This window comes from Cyprinus carpio, chromosome B8, assembly GCF_018340385.1.
Source record: "Cyprinus carpio isolate SPL01 chromosome B8, ASM1834038v1, whole genome shotgun sequence".
Lineage (NCBI taxonomy): Eukaryota > Metazoa > Chordata > Actinopteri > Cypriniformes > Cyprinidae > Cyprinus > Cyprinus carpio.
Genome location: NC_056604.1, coordinates 18,545,425 through 18,557,969, shown reverse-complemented (window position 1 = coordinate 18,557,969; position 12,545 = coordinate 18,545,425). Strand labels below are relative to the sequence as shown.

The following is a 12,545-nucleotide window of genomic DNA, read 5'->3' as shown; positions in this document are numbered from 1 at the left end:
AAGCGACGCTCTGTACGGATGTCAGAGCTTCGAGCCAGCTTCCAAACTACTCCCGTCTCTCATTGTGTGTTTTCATCCCTGTCTAGAGAGCTGTGCCCTTGGGGAATTGATTTAAGATTTCTGCATAGACGGCCTCCCTGTGTGATAACCAGATGTGAGAAAAAGATCTGGCGGGCCCCGCGATGTTTGTTGTTACAGGCTTACTTGTTTGTTTTTCAGAGGCATGCTTGAGGTGTCTTCGGGCCATGTCTCAAATTGAATGGCTAAAAGTAAAAAACCTTGTTTTTTTTCTTGTGGGATCGAAAAGATTTAGGTACTAATCCCTGTCACGTCCTGCAGTCCGTCATGAGCTCCTCGATTTCATTAAAGTTTTGTTCCCAATAGGGAGGTACATCTCATCTGGGTAACAAAAAAAACAAAAAAATTAAAAAGATTATAAAAATAACGAGAGTGTCTATAATGTATGTAACGCTCATGGAACAAGAAATATTACGGTAGCCCATTAGCTCAATGTCGACTGTGAACTGGTGGCAGGAATCCTAAAATTGCTGGGTCTGAGACGAGGCCAAGCTCATGTCGAGCGACTAGCACTGCGGTATGTGCCAGAATCCATCTGACTGGCCTCTTCGATCGGCTGCCCACTGGTAAAGTGCATATTTCTGAGGGCCACCTCGTGGACTACAGGGAAAACGACCACAAATGGAAAGAGGCGGATGTAGATGCTGCACATACGTTTTCCTATCTACTAAACAACAAATTCTTTGCCAAAGCTTCATTACTAACTTACCAGTCGCCAATCGTAACCATAACACTTCAGTAACATTCGACTGAATTGCCTATGAAAAGCTGGCTGACTTTCTTCCACATTTTTTGCACTACTGGTGAAAATCTGTGTATTCTTGATAGATGGCGCTGTATCATTTGGGCCAAATATAGCAAAATTAAAATGTACTTGCTCAGCGCACCATCCAGAGGTATCCTAAGAGTTTGTTGCGTCATCACAAAAGATTGGGAAAAAAGAGCATTATATCACTCGACATAGCGGCCCTGGCAGTCAAGGGGTGCCCTCAGAATGAAACAGCTGATACAAGCAACACAATAATCCACAATTACTCGACATGACTCCAGTTCATCATTTAAAGAGCTTATAAGATGCATGTATTCGTAATAAAACAAAGCCAGCAGGACATCTTTTGACTTCAAGACTAAATATTTCCGCCGAGCTATCCATAATATTGCCTTTCCTTCTCCTGATGGAAAAACTCGTCTTGTCTAAACAGAAGAAATATGCCAAACAATCATCAACAAACAAGTTCAAAACAGTTCTAACAATATGTCATTGGATTTTATGTGGGAGGACAACAGATGGAAGAAGGAATTGTTATAGGGGATTATTGAACTTGTATTTTTGACCAAGCAACAATTAAATGCCTTAATGTTTGATGGACTGGAGTCATGTGGATTATTGTTGATTATTGTGAAGGTTTCTTTTTTTTTTGTCTTTTTTTCAGCTGTTTGGACTCTCATTCTGACGGCACCCATTCACAGCAAAGGATCCATTGATATGCAAGTTATGTGATGCTAAATTTCTCTAAATCAGTTCTGATGAAGAAACAAACTCATCTACATCTGTGAGGCCCTAATCAAGGTTATATATCACTTTAGAGAGTTTATGTTAGAAGTACTTTACCTGAACAGATATGTGGGGATCATCACCAGGTAAAATGACCTCTTTTCCATCTTTCCTCCATTCTACTAGCGCCATGGGAAATGCAAACACTTCACAGAGAAATGCTATACTGCTGCCCGTTACATTTACCAGATTATGCGGCGGCACCTTGATGATGGGGACTTATCAGAAAAATAGAGAGAAAGGGAAGAAAAAGTCATATCAGGGATCACATTCAGAAACCACTTCCCATGTCAGTCCAACTTAAAGAGCTGTTTAAAGGTCATAAATCTCATCTTTAAAGTCACTGGGAAAATTATAGGGGCCAGGTCCAAAATTCCCAAGTGCTGGCCCAGCCAGAGAGAGAAAAAACACTCTTGAGATAACACTTCAAATCACTTGTGAAAAGAAAATAAAGAATAAGAAAGAGACAAACAAAACAAACAAACAAGTAAAAAATGATATAAAGATGCTGATTAGAGGAAGAAAAACATTTGTGACATCCCTGATTATGAAAAACAAATAAATAAATATTTGTTTTAAGATAAAAGTTTTGAGATAATGTTTATTCCATGCATTAAATAATAATAATAATAAATATTAGTTTGAAAAACACTTGGGATACTCCATGTAAATAATTACATAAAAAAAAAATGTTGGGTGAAAACATTTATGTTCTATTTATTAAAGAATGAAAATTAATTGATATATAAATAAATACTGTTTAGAAAAACACTACTTAACCATGTCTATTCCATGTATTAATGAAAGAATGACAAAATTTATTTCAATATCAAATTAAATTAAATAGTGTAATGGACAAAAACACTTAATATAACATAACATAAAACGTAACATAACATAAGGTATGTTGAACATAATTCCACTATAAATAAATAAATAAATGCTGCTTAGAAGGGGAAAACATTTGAGACACCTCTCTGATTAAATAAATAAATATTTGTTTAAAAAAATGATGTTTATTCCATAGAAGTAAATACTGGAGATAGCTACTTTTACTCCATGCAAATAAATAAATGTTGGAAAAAACACTTTTAAAACATTAGTAAAAGTATGCATTTATTAAAGATAAAATACTTGTTGGGGATAACATTTCCATGTATTTAAGAAAGAAAGTGAAATAAAGAAACACCTAAATAAATACTGGTTGGAAAAAAAAGCTTGTAGGCCATTCATACCTGTCCTGCACGGCCCGTCGCTCACATTGAGTCCAGGATTAGAATAAGCCGCTTCTTTATATTTGCAGATATTCATGTAAAAGTCTGTCCGTCTGAGCCACACAGAGGTTTCTGGAACAAACACACACACTGAGCTTCTGCCTCCTCTGCGTCTGCTCCATCCGATCGGTCCAGTTTGCACTCCAGGTTCTCTCCGCACAGTCCATAATAGATGTTTTCTCTGGCCGAGGTCACAGGTCTGTCCCTCAGGTTGGCGCACTGAGAGCAGCAGCCGCAGCTGTCCCGCACCAGCCCGCTCTACAGCCCAGCGGCAGCGCGGCACAGCTCCGGCACACACTCCTCACAATGCTGCGTCCTGTTCCCCTCGTCAAACTCACCCGTGTCTTTGTAATAGTCAAAGGTGGCCAGATCCTCGTCCATGTAGTCATCTTTGTAATTTGGGGAAACCGTCTGCAGGTCTGATGCTCAGAACCAAAACGGCAAAACATAATTATGTGCATTAACATCGTGAGAGCTTATGTCTCGTGGCCAGGCTATGCATGCAATAAATGCAACTCTTTCCCAAAAGCTGCGGCGTCATCCCCCGACTGTCGTTCTGCGTGTCTCTACTTCAGCCTCTCAGCCTCTGAAACCATCTGTGGCTAAAGAAAATAAACACAGCTATCCTCCCCCACTCCCGCGAACTCACCGCTTCGTCCTATTGGATGCCAGAGGAGCAGGAAAAAATCATGGTGAATTTTTGGAGTTTATTAGAGGTTTACGAAACAATAATTTTTTTAACGAGTTTAAGAGTGTATTTAGTACAGTGTTAAGGTGTAGATACTACATATGGTCCTTAATACTACATATGAGTTATGAAATAATCGCATTATCCAGGCGCATGTAATCCGAAGTAAGTCAGGTCGGTCATTGGTGTGGAAACTAACCTATAGTTACTGTTGGTTATTTTTATAGTTCGTTCTTGGAGTGAACCGGCTTTAAGTGTGCCACACCCAAGCTACTGGGTCCACATTTACTTTATTATTAGCTTTCTGGCGTTTTACAGGTGACTATGACTCCCTCTGTTAATATGGCGTCTATAATTAATTAATAATAAAAGTAAATAATTAATTACACAAATTAAACAATACCACAATGCATTGAAATATTAATATGCACTAAGTTCAAAATATTGGTCAATGCTAAATAAAACCATTACCATGAACGACAAAACATCTACTTCAGCTTATATTGCAGGCAATTAAATGGTGACCTATTTCAAACAGTGAACTTGTCCAGTAAAGTTAATCACAATAATTCACAACATCTATTTATATAAATAAATAAAATCTAACAATAAAAGTTTTTTGTTTTGTTTGTTTGTTTATTTTTTTTTCACTGAATGACATGTTTTTTGTAAGAGCTACATTTACCACCCCAAAGGGTAGAATTATCAAGCATTTCAGAGCAAAAAAACTCACTTTTCTGCAGCACCACGCGGTCTTCCAGGAGCCATTTGATGATATCACAAACTGCTAAATAACTATCAGTTTTTTATATGATTTCAGAATAACTTCTTATTCCTGTGAAACTGAATGACCTCAGACAAACTGCATTTTTTGGGACAAAAAAGTCCCCTGGTTATTTAAATACAAAAATAAATTAATTAATTAAAATTAAATTAAAATAAGCATAGTTCCTTTTAATATAAAGGACTATATTGTTTAAACTTGGCATTTTATATGTTTATGGTAAAATCAAAGAACATTATTTCCCCCATATTTTGACATTTTATTGTCACAAAAGTTTTTTGAAATATGAAATTAGACAATTTACTTCTATTTAAGATGTTTTTACATATTTAAAAAAGACTTTTGTAAATGTAATTTCTAATTTGATGCAGACACCAAAATGGTGACATCTCACCTTTGACCCATACTTAAATTATTCCTAACATAAACAATGGATATATGCATAAGAGCCATGAGCAGAAAACTTTTTTTACTTTATGATTCACACACATGCAATAACCAAGAATCATCAACAAACCAAAGAAGACTCCCCTTTCACAACTACAGGAAAAATCCGCCCGCGCCCCACACACACCCTTTTGTCCTTTTAATATTTGGTTTTCATTGTATATTTTTCAATGGTTTTCAAAGGCAGTCATAAGCAGCACAGGTATATTTGTAGCAAGTGCCAAAAATACATTGTATGGGTCAAAATTATAGAGTTTTCTTTTATGCAAAACCATTAGGTAAAGTAAAGATCATGTTCCATGAAGATATTTTTGTAAATTTCCTACTGTTAATATATTAAAACTTAATTTTGATTAGTAATATATGCAATGTAAGAACTTCATTTGGATCATTTTAAAAGCGATTTTCTCAATATTTTGATTTATTTGCACCCTCAGATTCCAGATTTCCAAACTGTTTTATCTCGACCAAATATCGTCCTATCATAACAAACCATACATCAACTGAAAAGCTTATTTATTCGGCTTGCGAGTATAAACCAATAGTCAAAAGAATGTGACCCCTTATGAGCTGGTTTTGTGGTCTACGAGTCACAAATCGTAGCTCCAGTCCACCTGACCTCTGCTCCTTTGATGTAGAAGATACTGAAAGGGGCAAAATATAATTATTTACTTTAGCTTATGTAACATCATTAAGCGTAATCCATCTCTGTCATAGTCATAAATGTAGTAAATTCTACTATTCTGTGTTTTCTGTTCATTACAGCTCTAAAATAAATATTTGTTTCATAAAGATTAATTTTTGGTTCACCAGACCAGAGTGAGAGGGAGGAGAACAGACTCAGGTGAGGAGGGGTTACAGAGGGGCTGTTAAAGTGACTGCTGGGAGAGCAGTTTCCGCGTCCACTGCCTTCTCAAAGCATCTTACAAAGACACTGTCTGACAGATTTTGAAAAGGAAACATGGTCACATTATCTGCTTGTCCTACTCTTGCTTTCCAGTCCAGTGGTCCTGGGCTCCAGGAAGACCCTCTTCTGCCTTTCTCTGAGCACACCTGGACTCTAGAGCACAAAGGTGCTCGCTGACTGAAGTGGGGATTTGATGAGATCAAAGGGTACCATCTTGTTCGAGAGCTTCACAGTCAACACCAACGGCTGGGTCGGTTTTGGCTTCAGCCCCAAAGGAGGAATGACTGGAGCCGATGTTGTCATTGGAGGAGTTGGACCACGGATGGCAGTTACTTTACGGTAAGACTGATAAATTTCACAGTGATTTTACAACTCATTTAATATTCTTTTGTATTCAATTTGATATTTTGTTCTTTATGTTCTTGATTTTTATTTATATTTCCAAATTTTGTATTTTTTTTAGAGTGGGTCTCCTATTCTTTCATCATCAAGACAGACTGATAACTGACAATAAGTCCTTAGGGGCTGCAAATGCAAATGAAAATCAAAATATCAAGGTCGGTTGGGATTCAGGAAATGTGACTGTCAGTTCCGATGTCTTCCTCCATCAGCGTCTCCGCGCAGCACAGCAGTGTAGCTTTTACATTGTTGATCCAGCACATGCGCATTACTGACAGCTACAGAAGTGAAGCCCTCCATCTCTTTCAGTTATGTTTGTCTTCTTTCACTTGCATGCAGTTCAGTTTATTAAAATGCATTTGATCACAAAAGTACCGCAAGATATGAGGCAGAAATATATATAGTTAATCAGTGTCATGCAAAGAGATTTTTCACCAAAAAGCAGCATGATTACAAATGTGATATTCATTTTTATAAAAGCAGTTCAATAATCCAAAATTTAATATTAAGACGCACTTATATTTTTAGACACAATATTGACAATATTGCATTTGTAACTGCAAGATATTAAATACATTCATGTCCACCATTAAACAGTGCATAAAAATGTCCCTTTTAATGCAGCTTCTGTGTTTTCTCTGCATTGCAAAAGATTCATTTTGTCAATACTGATTTCACTGCTTGGTAAAAAGCCCAAATGATTTATTATTCTAATTGACTGATTCAGTTTAGAATTTGACTGAAAAGATGATGCACACTTTAGAATAAATGGCTTTATAAAGGGTAAAAATGCCAATAAAAGGAAAAATCAATTTAAACTGATTGGAAAAGATTAATTTCTGTCACTGCTGTGAACTGAAAGATTAATTTCTATCACTGTTGTGAACTGAATCCAAATCCAAAAACTGAAAGAGATATCAGCACAATAACACTCAACAAAATATCCTCTAATTATCGTTATCAATAAAATCCTAGAAAATATTGATTGAAATATTTTGTCAGTATCACACACCCCTAATATATTTATAATGTTTTTGTTTGGAAAGAAAATTAAAATAAATATGAGAAGTGCCCTTTTTTCCACTTGAGCCCCTGCTCCTCAAAATGTCTGTGCACGTACCTGAGTCACATTTAATTAATAGGGATGTGGGCCCAACGGTATTATCAATATTCAAAGTATCGTGACATGTTTATCAATTATCACTTGGTCTTGATATCATAGGTGGTCACATGGCCCGATATGAAACAATAGCAAAAAAGAGTAGTTTAAAGCAAAAAATGATATACCTATGAAATATTAATTTTCATTTATTTTACAGTAAAATAGTTTTACTATTACTGTCATATAATATAAAATTGTTGTTGATGTTATTATATTCAAATTTGTTTGGCTTCCTAAAACACCATTGTGAATGTAATTTTTTATTATTATTATTATTATTAGACCAATAAACTGGATTTTTTTTTACTAGATATTCTAACATATGCAGATGCTGGTAACATTAACCTGATATTAATGTAAGATCTCGAGAGTCAAAGTGTTAAACTGATAGCCCCAGATTGGAAACTGCAACTAAAACTGTAACTACAGCATTACAAAAACACCTGTTGCTACGCATGCATACATGCTACATTTCTCTTTCCTGTTTTTTGGTATTCAGGACCGTCATGCTGGGGGGAATTCAATGCCTGTGGTTGACCAGCAACAGAACTACAAACTTCTGTCTCTGACTGAGTCTGATGGGAAAACAGTCATGAAGTTTCAAAGGTCTATCGATTCCTGTGATAAAGATGATCTACCCATCACTGTGAGGCTGTTTAACCATTTTTCTTTTTAACTATTCTTTACAAAGTAAAAAGTAATTCAACACCAGCATGTATCCATCCCCATTCATTGTTTGTTAGATGTACTCTGCAGTTTTATTCAGAAAACAATGGCCGGTGGAACCAGTATGAGAGATTTTGACATATGACATATGAAACATATTTGCTAATAATAATATCAAATGCTATAAAATCGATTATTGTTATTTTTAGTGTTTATGCACATATAGAATAAGATTTTTTTATTTAGAATTAGATTCTATAATTTTTAAAATTTAAGCAAAAACAGAAAGAAAAAAACTTTCATAGCTTTGTAAAGCTTTTTCATTTAGCTTTGTAAAATTATGCTCCAATATGTACAAGAAACAGAAACATCAGTCTAAATGAGAACGCAAATTCACTCTCTGCCAGTGGGTGGCGCTTATGGTGCAATGGCGTTTAGCATTTCCTGGGTTACAGATGTAAACCTTTTTCTTTCCGGAAAGGCCATTGTACACTTCAAGGTCCTTGCACACTGATTCGAAATTTTTGGTTTGCGTTTTTTCTTTTCTTTTCCATATTCGTCATCTTTTCCTATCAAAATGCTTGCTGTGGATGCGAAAATGCAGAAAATCGAAACTGATTAAATTTTTTTATGACAGACGAAAGTTTCGGAAGCCCCAGAAACTTTCATCCGTCATACAAATAAAATAAATACAAAATATATTGGACCAGGTTAAATTTTCTGCATTTTCGCACCTGTAGCAAGCATTTTGATAGGAAAGGATAACGAAAACGAAAAGTACAAAGAACGCAAAAATTTTGAAAAATTTAACATTTTGGACTCAGTGTGCAAGGACCTTAAGAGTGGCTTCTGTCTCATCCGCATTCAGCTATTTTTAGCTATACAAAAGCACTCGATTTGCTGCTTGATTTTGCAAATTGGTGTGTATTATCTTAATTATGAACACACTGGTTTGTAGTGCAAATTTCCATTTACTGGACGTTGTTATTCTATGTACATATGTACAGATCTATGGTCAGTTCTCTTCAGAGATACATATAAATATAATAATACAAACCTCCACCCCCAATTAAATATTTAGCATTTTCTTCCAGTAGTATTTCACTAATAGTGAACAGAGCTGCTCTGCCTGCTGCCTCTTTGTGTTAAGATCTCTTTAAAAATTGTATTGATTTTGAAAGTGCCATATAGCCCACCATGAAACTGGTAATCAGCCCATGCCTTATGGCACTGCAAAACAAAACCAGCAATGTAAAGGAATCCACACAATGTTAGGCCCACTGGGATCAGGGCATTTCTAAGAACTCCTACATTACTAAGTATCTGTAACTAAGTAACACACTGTTGACCTTGTTTGTCAAGGAGCTCTCAGCTGCACTTCAGAAACACTCCCTAAACTGAAAACATGGACTGTCTTTTTAAACTTAAAAATCCTGAAATTCTAGATCAAAAATAGCTAAAAAAAAAAAAAAAAAAATATATATATATATATATATATATATATATATATATATATATATATATATATATTTATTTATTTATTTATCAGTGGCATTTAGCTGCAGTGTCCATGTTGCCAAAGAGCTTCTCATTTCATGTAAATGATCAAGTAAAAGTGATTATTATTGCATGATCAGGATCTCGCCATGAAGCTGATCTATGCGTACGGACAGACTGATGACATCCACGTACCACAGTAACCGAAGAGGCACCAAAGGAGTTGAACCTGTTGAAGTACATGCCTCACGTCAACCCTCCAAACAGCAGCTTTTTTGACATAACAATGGTCAATGTAAGAAAGATTTTTACTTTGTTGTTTTGCTGTTCTGTCTGTAAAACCAATTTTTGTTTCTGACATTTCATGAACAGCATTTAAAACTATTTGAACATATTTTAAAATGTAATATATTCAGGTGAAGCAAAGCTGAATTTTCATCAGCCATTATTCCAGTCTCAGTGTCACATGATCCTTCAGAAATCATTCTAATATGCTGATTTGGTGCTCAATAAACATTTATTATCATTTTAAAATGTAATATGATGAATGAGTTGGTGCTCAATAAACATTTATTATCAATGTTGAAATTTATTGTTTCCTTGTTGAAGAAAAGTTGTTGAAATTCTTACTGTTTCATAGCCTACTTTGAATAACCTAGTAGTTTACAAAGATTATCTTAATGATTTCTCTCAATTAAGGAAAGAAAACCTTTTCGAAGTGCTAGTAAACGTGTACTTTCACTTTACATGTTGCTTACATTTACAATCATTTCAGTTCACTGTACCAGCCAAGCAAACCTACTATCACTGCAAGATCATGAAAGCCCCGACGTTTGGTCCCAAACAGCACATTTACCGCGTGAGTTTATGAACTTAACACACACATTATCTATCCAATGATCTGTCAATCATCTTCATCTCTGACTTTCTTTCATTATTTCCAGATTGAGCCAGTGATCGAAAACTTTGACCTTGTGCATCATCTGCTGCTGTACCGCTGCCCTCCGACTGTGTGAGCCGCTTGAGGCGGAATGTTATACTGGAGTGGATGGGGAGTGCATGGAGGTCGTGGCTGTGTGGGGAGTCGGTGGAGGGGTTAGTCTCACCTTTGACTAAGGTTTAAATCATTTTTATGTGAAAAATAATTTTATCATTTTTAATAATAATAAGTCATGAATTACTTGAAGAAATGTTCGTTAACCGCTTCCGACCACATCGTTTAAAATCAAGAATCGGATCAGTTTGGTTCTTAAAGGGGTCATCGGATGCAAAATTCACTTTTACGTGTTGTTTGAACATAAATGTGTGTTGTCAATGTTTCTACACATCCACCCTATAATGATAAAAAGTCCACTCAGTGTTTTTTTTTTTTTTATCCCTATAAATAATATCCCCCTTTCTCAAATCAAGCCGTTTCTCAGCTTCTTGGCTGTGTGATGTCACACAGACCTAGGCCCCTTCCACAATTTTTGACTGACACCAGCATTTTACCTTAGACCTGTCCTGAGTGAACTGTCATCAGTCTGCCATTGTTTTGACACCAGAGAAGGAGTAGACAAGAATGTCTCCTAAGTGATTGAGATGTTCTGTTGTTGAATGTAATAATGAACATAGCAGTCGTCATTTACTTCCGACATCTGAGCCGCTGAAGAAGCAGTGGGTTACGTTTGTTTTTGAAGGGAATGCACCCCAGGACTATGTCTCCTAAGGTTTATGGTTCACCACTATCGTTCGTGATCCAGGCTCACCTCCAGAGAAGTGAGGTATAACGGTTAATGGAATCTTTGCAAATCACCTTTTTCCTAATTAGGTGTCTAGTTAGCAAGTTTCCGCTTGGTTAAAGTAAAACCGTCTAATGAGAACGGTCTCCTCAACCCCTCCAGCGCGGCGGGGGGGTTCACCAGAGCTCATTAGCATTTAAAGGAACATGCACTGCAATGGGTTGTGTGTAAACAGAGCAAAAATTTTATTGTTTTACACTACTTTTGAGAAAATTATAACCAAAGTAAATTGGCTATAGACTTTTCTACTAAGCCCTTAAAGACTCAACAAGAGGGTGTCTCTCAAACTTGACCTCGATGGACCTCCGACAGATACAGTTTTTCTGTAATTGATTCTACTGAAATAGGATGATATCATTGTCTGCGCGATTTTGGGGCCTTTTTCTTGTCACACAGTTAGTATTATGGCAAACGTTGAATCAATTATGTCTTTGTGTTTCATTCCGTTCTAATTTTTTTCAAAGGCTATTTGAATTTATTTGATTGGTTTGGGGGTATGACATCTGCCACTTGGCGGAATATCGTGGCGATTTTTTCTACAGGCTTGAGTGCCTTAACAACAACCCCAATAAAAGTGCCAGGTCAGTCAGTTCATTTTACAAGGTGAACATAACACCCTTTTATGAATTTTCAGATCTTTGACGTGAGTAACTCAGAATTCCCGATGTTGCTGTCCTGGGCACAGGTCGAGCTTGATAAATCTAGGTCTGCCGGTTCTACTACACCATCTATGAAACTTACCGGCTTGTTCTGCAGCACGAGGTCCTTGAGGTAGCATCATCCTGAGGGATCCGGGCTTGCGGTGGCACCTGGGTATGCCCACGCCAACCAAAAGCCAAATCCTTCCTCACGTCTAGCATGTGTGACCTTGCTAATTATTCCAAGGTGTAGTAGTTACAGCTTCTCTTCTTTACTCCCTATTCATCCTGATCAGTAGTTTCAGACACGATCCGGTGTGTTCTGTGCTAAGACAGGTGCCTGGAGCGACATGCTATTCAGTTTTCCCCCCTCCCCCGCGATTCTGTCACACCATTCAGTCAATGCGTGGCGGACCGAAGGCTGCGAGTCGGAACTATTCAGGTAGACGTTGTTAACCTAATAAATAGTTAACCTTACTTATATAACTGTGTTGCATTTCTTTCTTCAGTGATTCATGCCATAAAGTTTACTGCACCCAATTAATGTTTTATTTGTATCTTTCTCACTCCCTCCCTTTTTTTTTATTTTTGAGCGTAATTTGACTAGTGGGCTGACGCCTTCTAGCGCAAAGACCGATCTATCTCACGCTGCGCGGATGAAATCTATGA

General features: G+C 36.6%; 2 pseudogenes; one reads left to right on the top strand and one right to left on the bottom strand.

Moving 5' to 3' along the window:
* Positions 1-507: 507 nt before the first annotated feature.
* Positions 508-3,446, bottom strand: LOC122138150 (annotated as a pseudogene).
* A 126-nt stretch (positions 3,447-3,572) lies between these two features.
* Positions 3,573-12,013, top strand: LOC122138149 (annotated as a pseudogene).
* Positions 12,014-12,545: the final 532 nt, after the last annotated feature.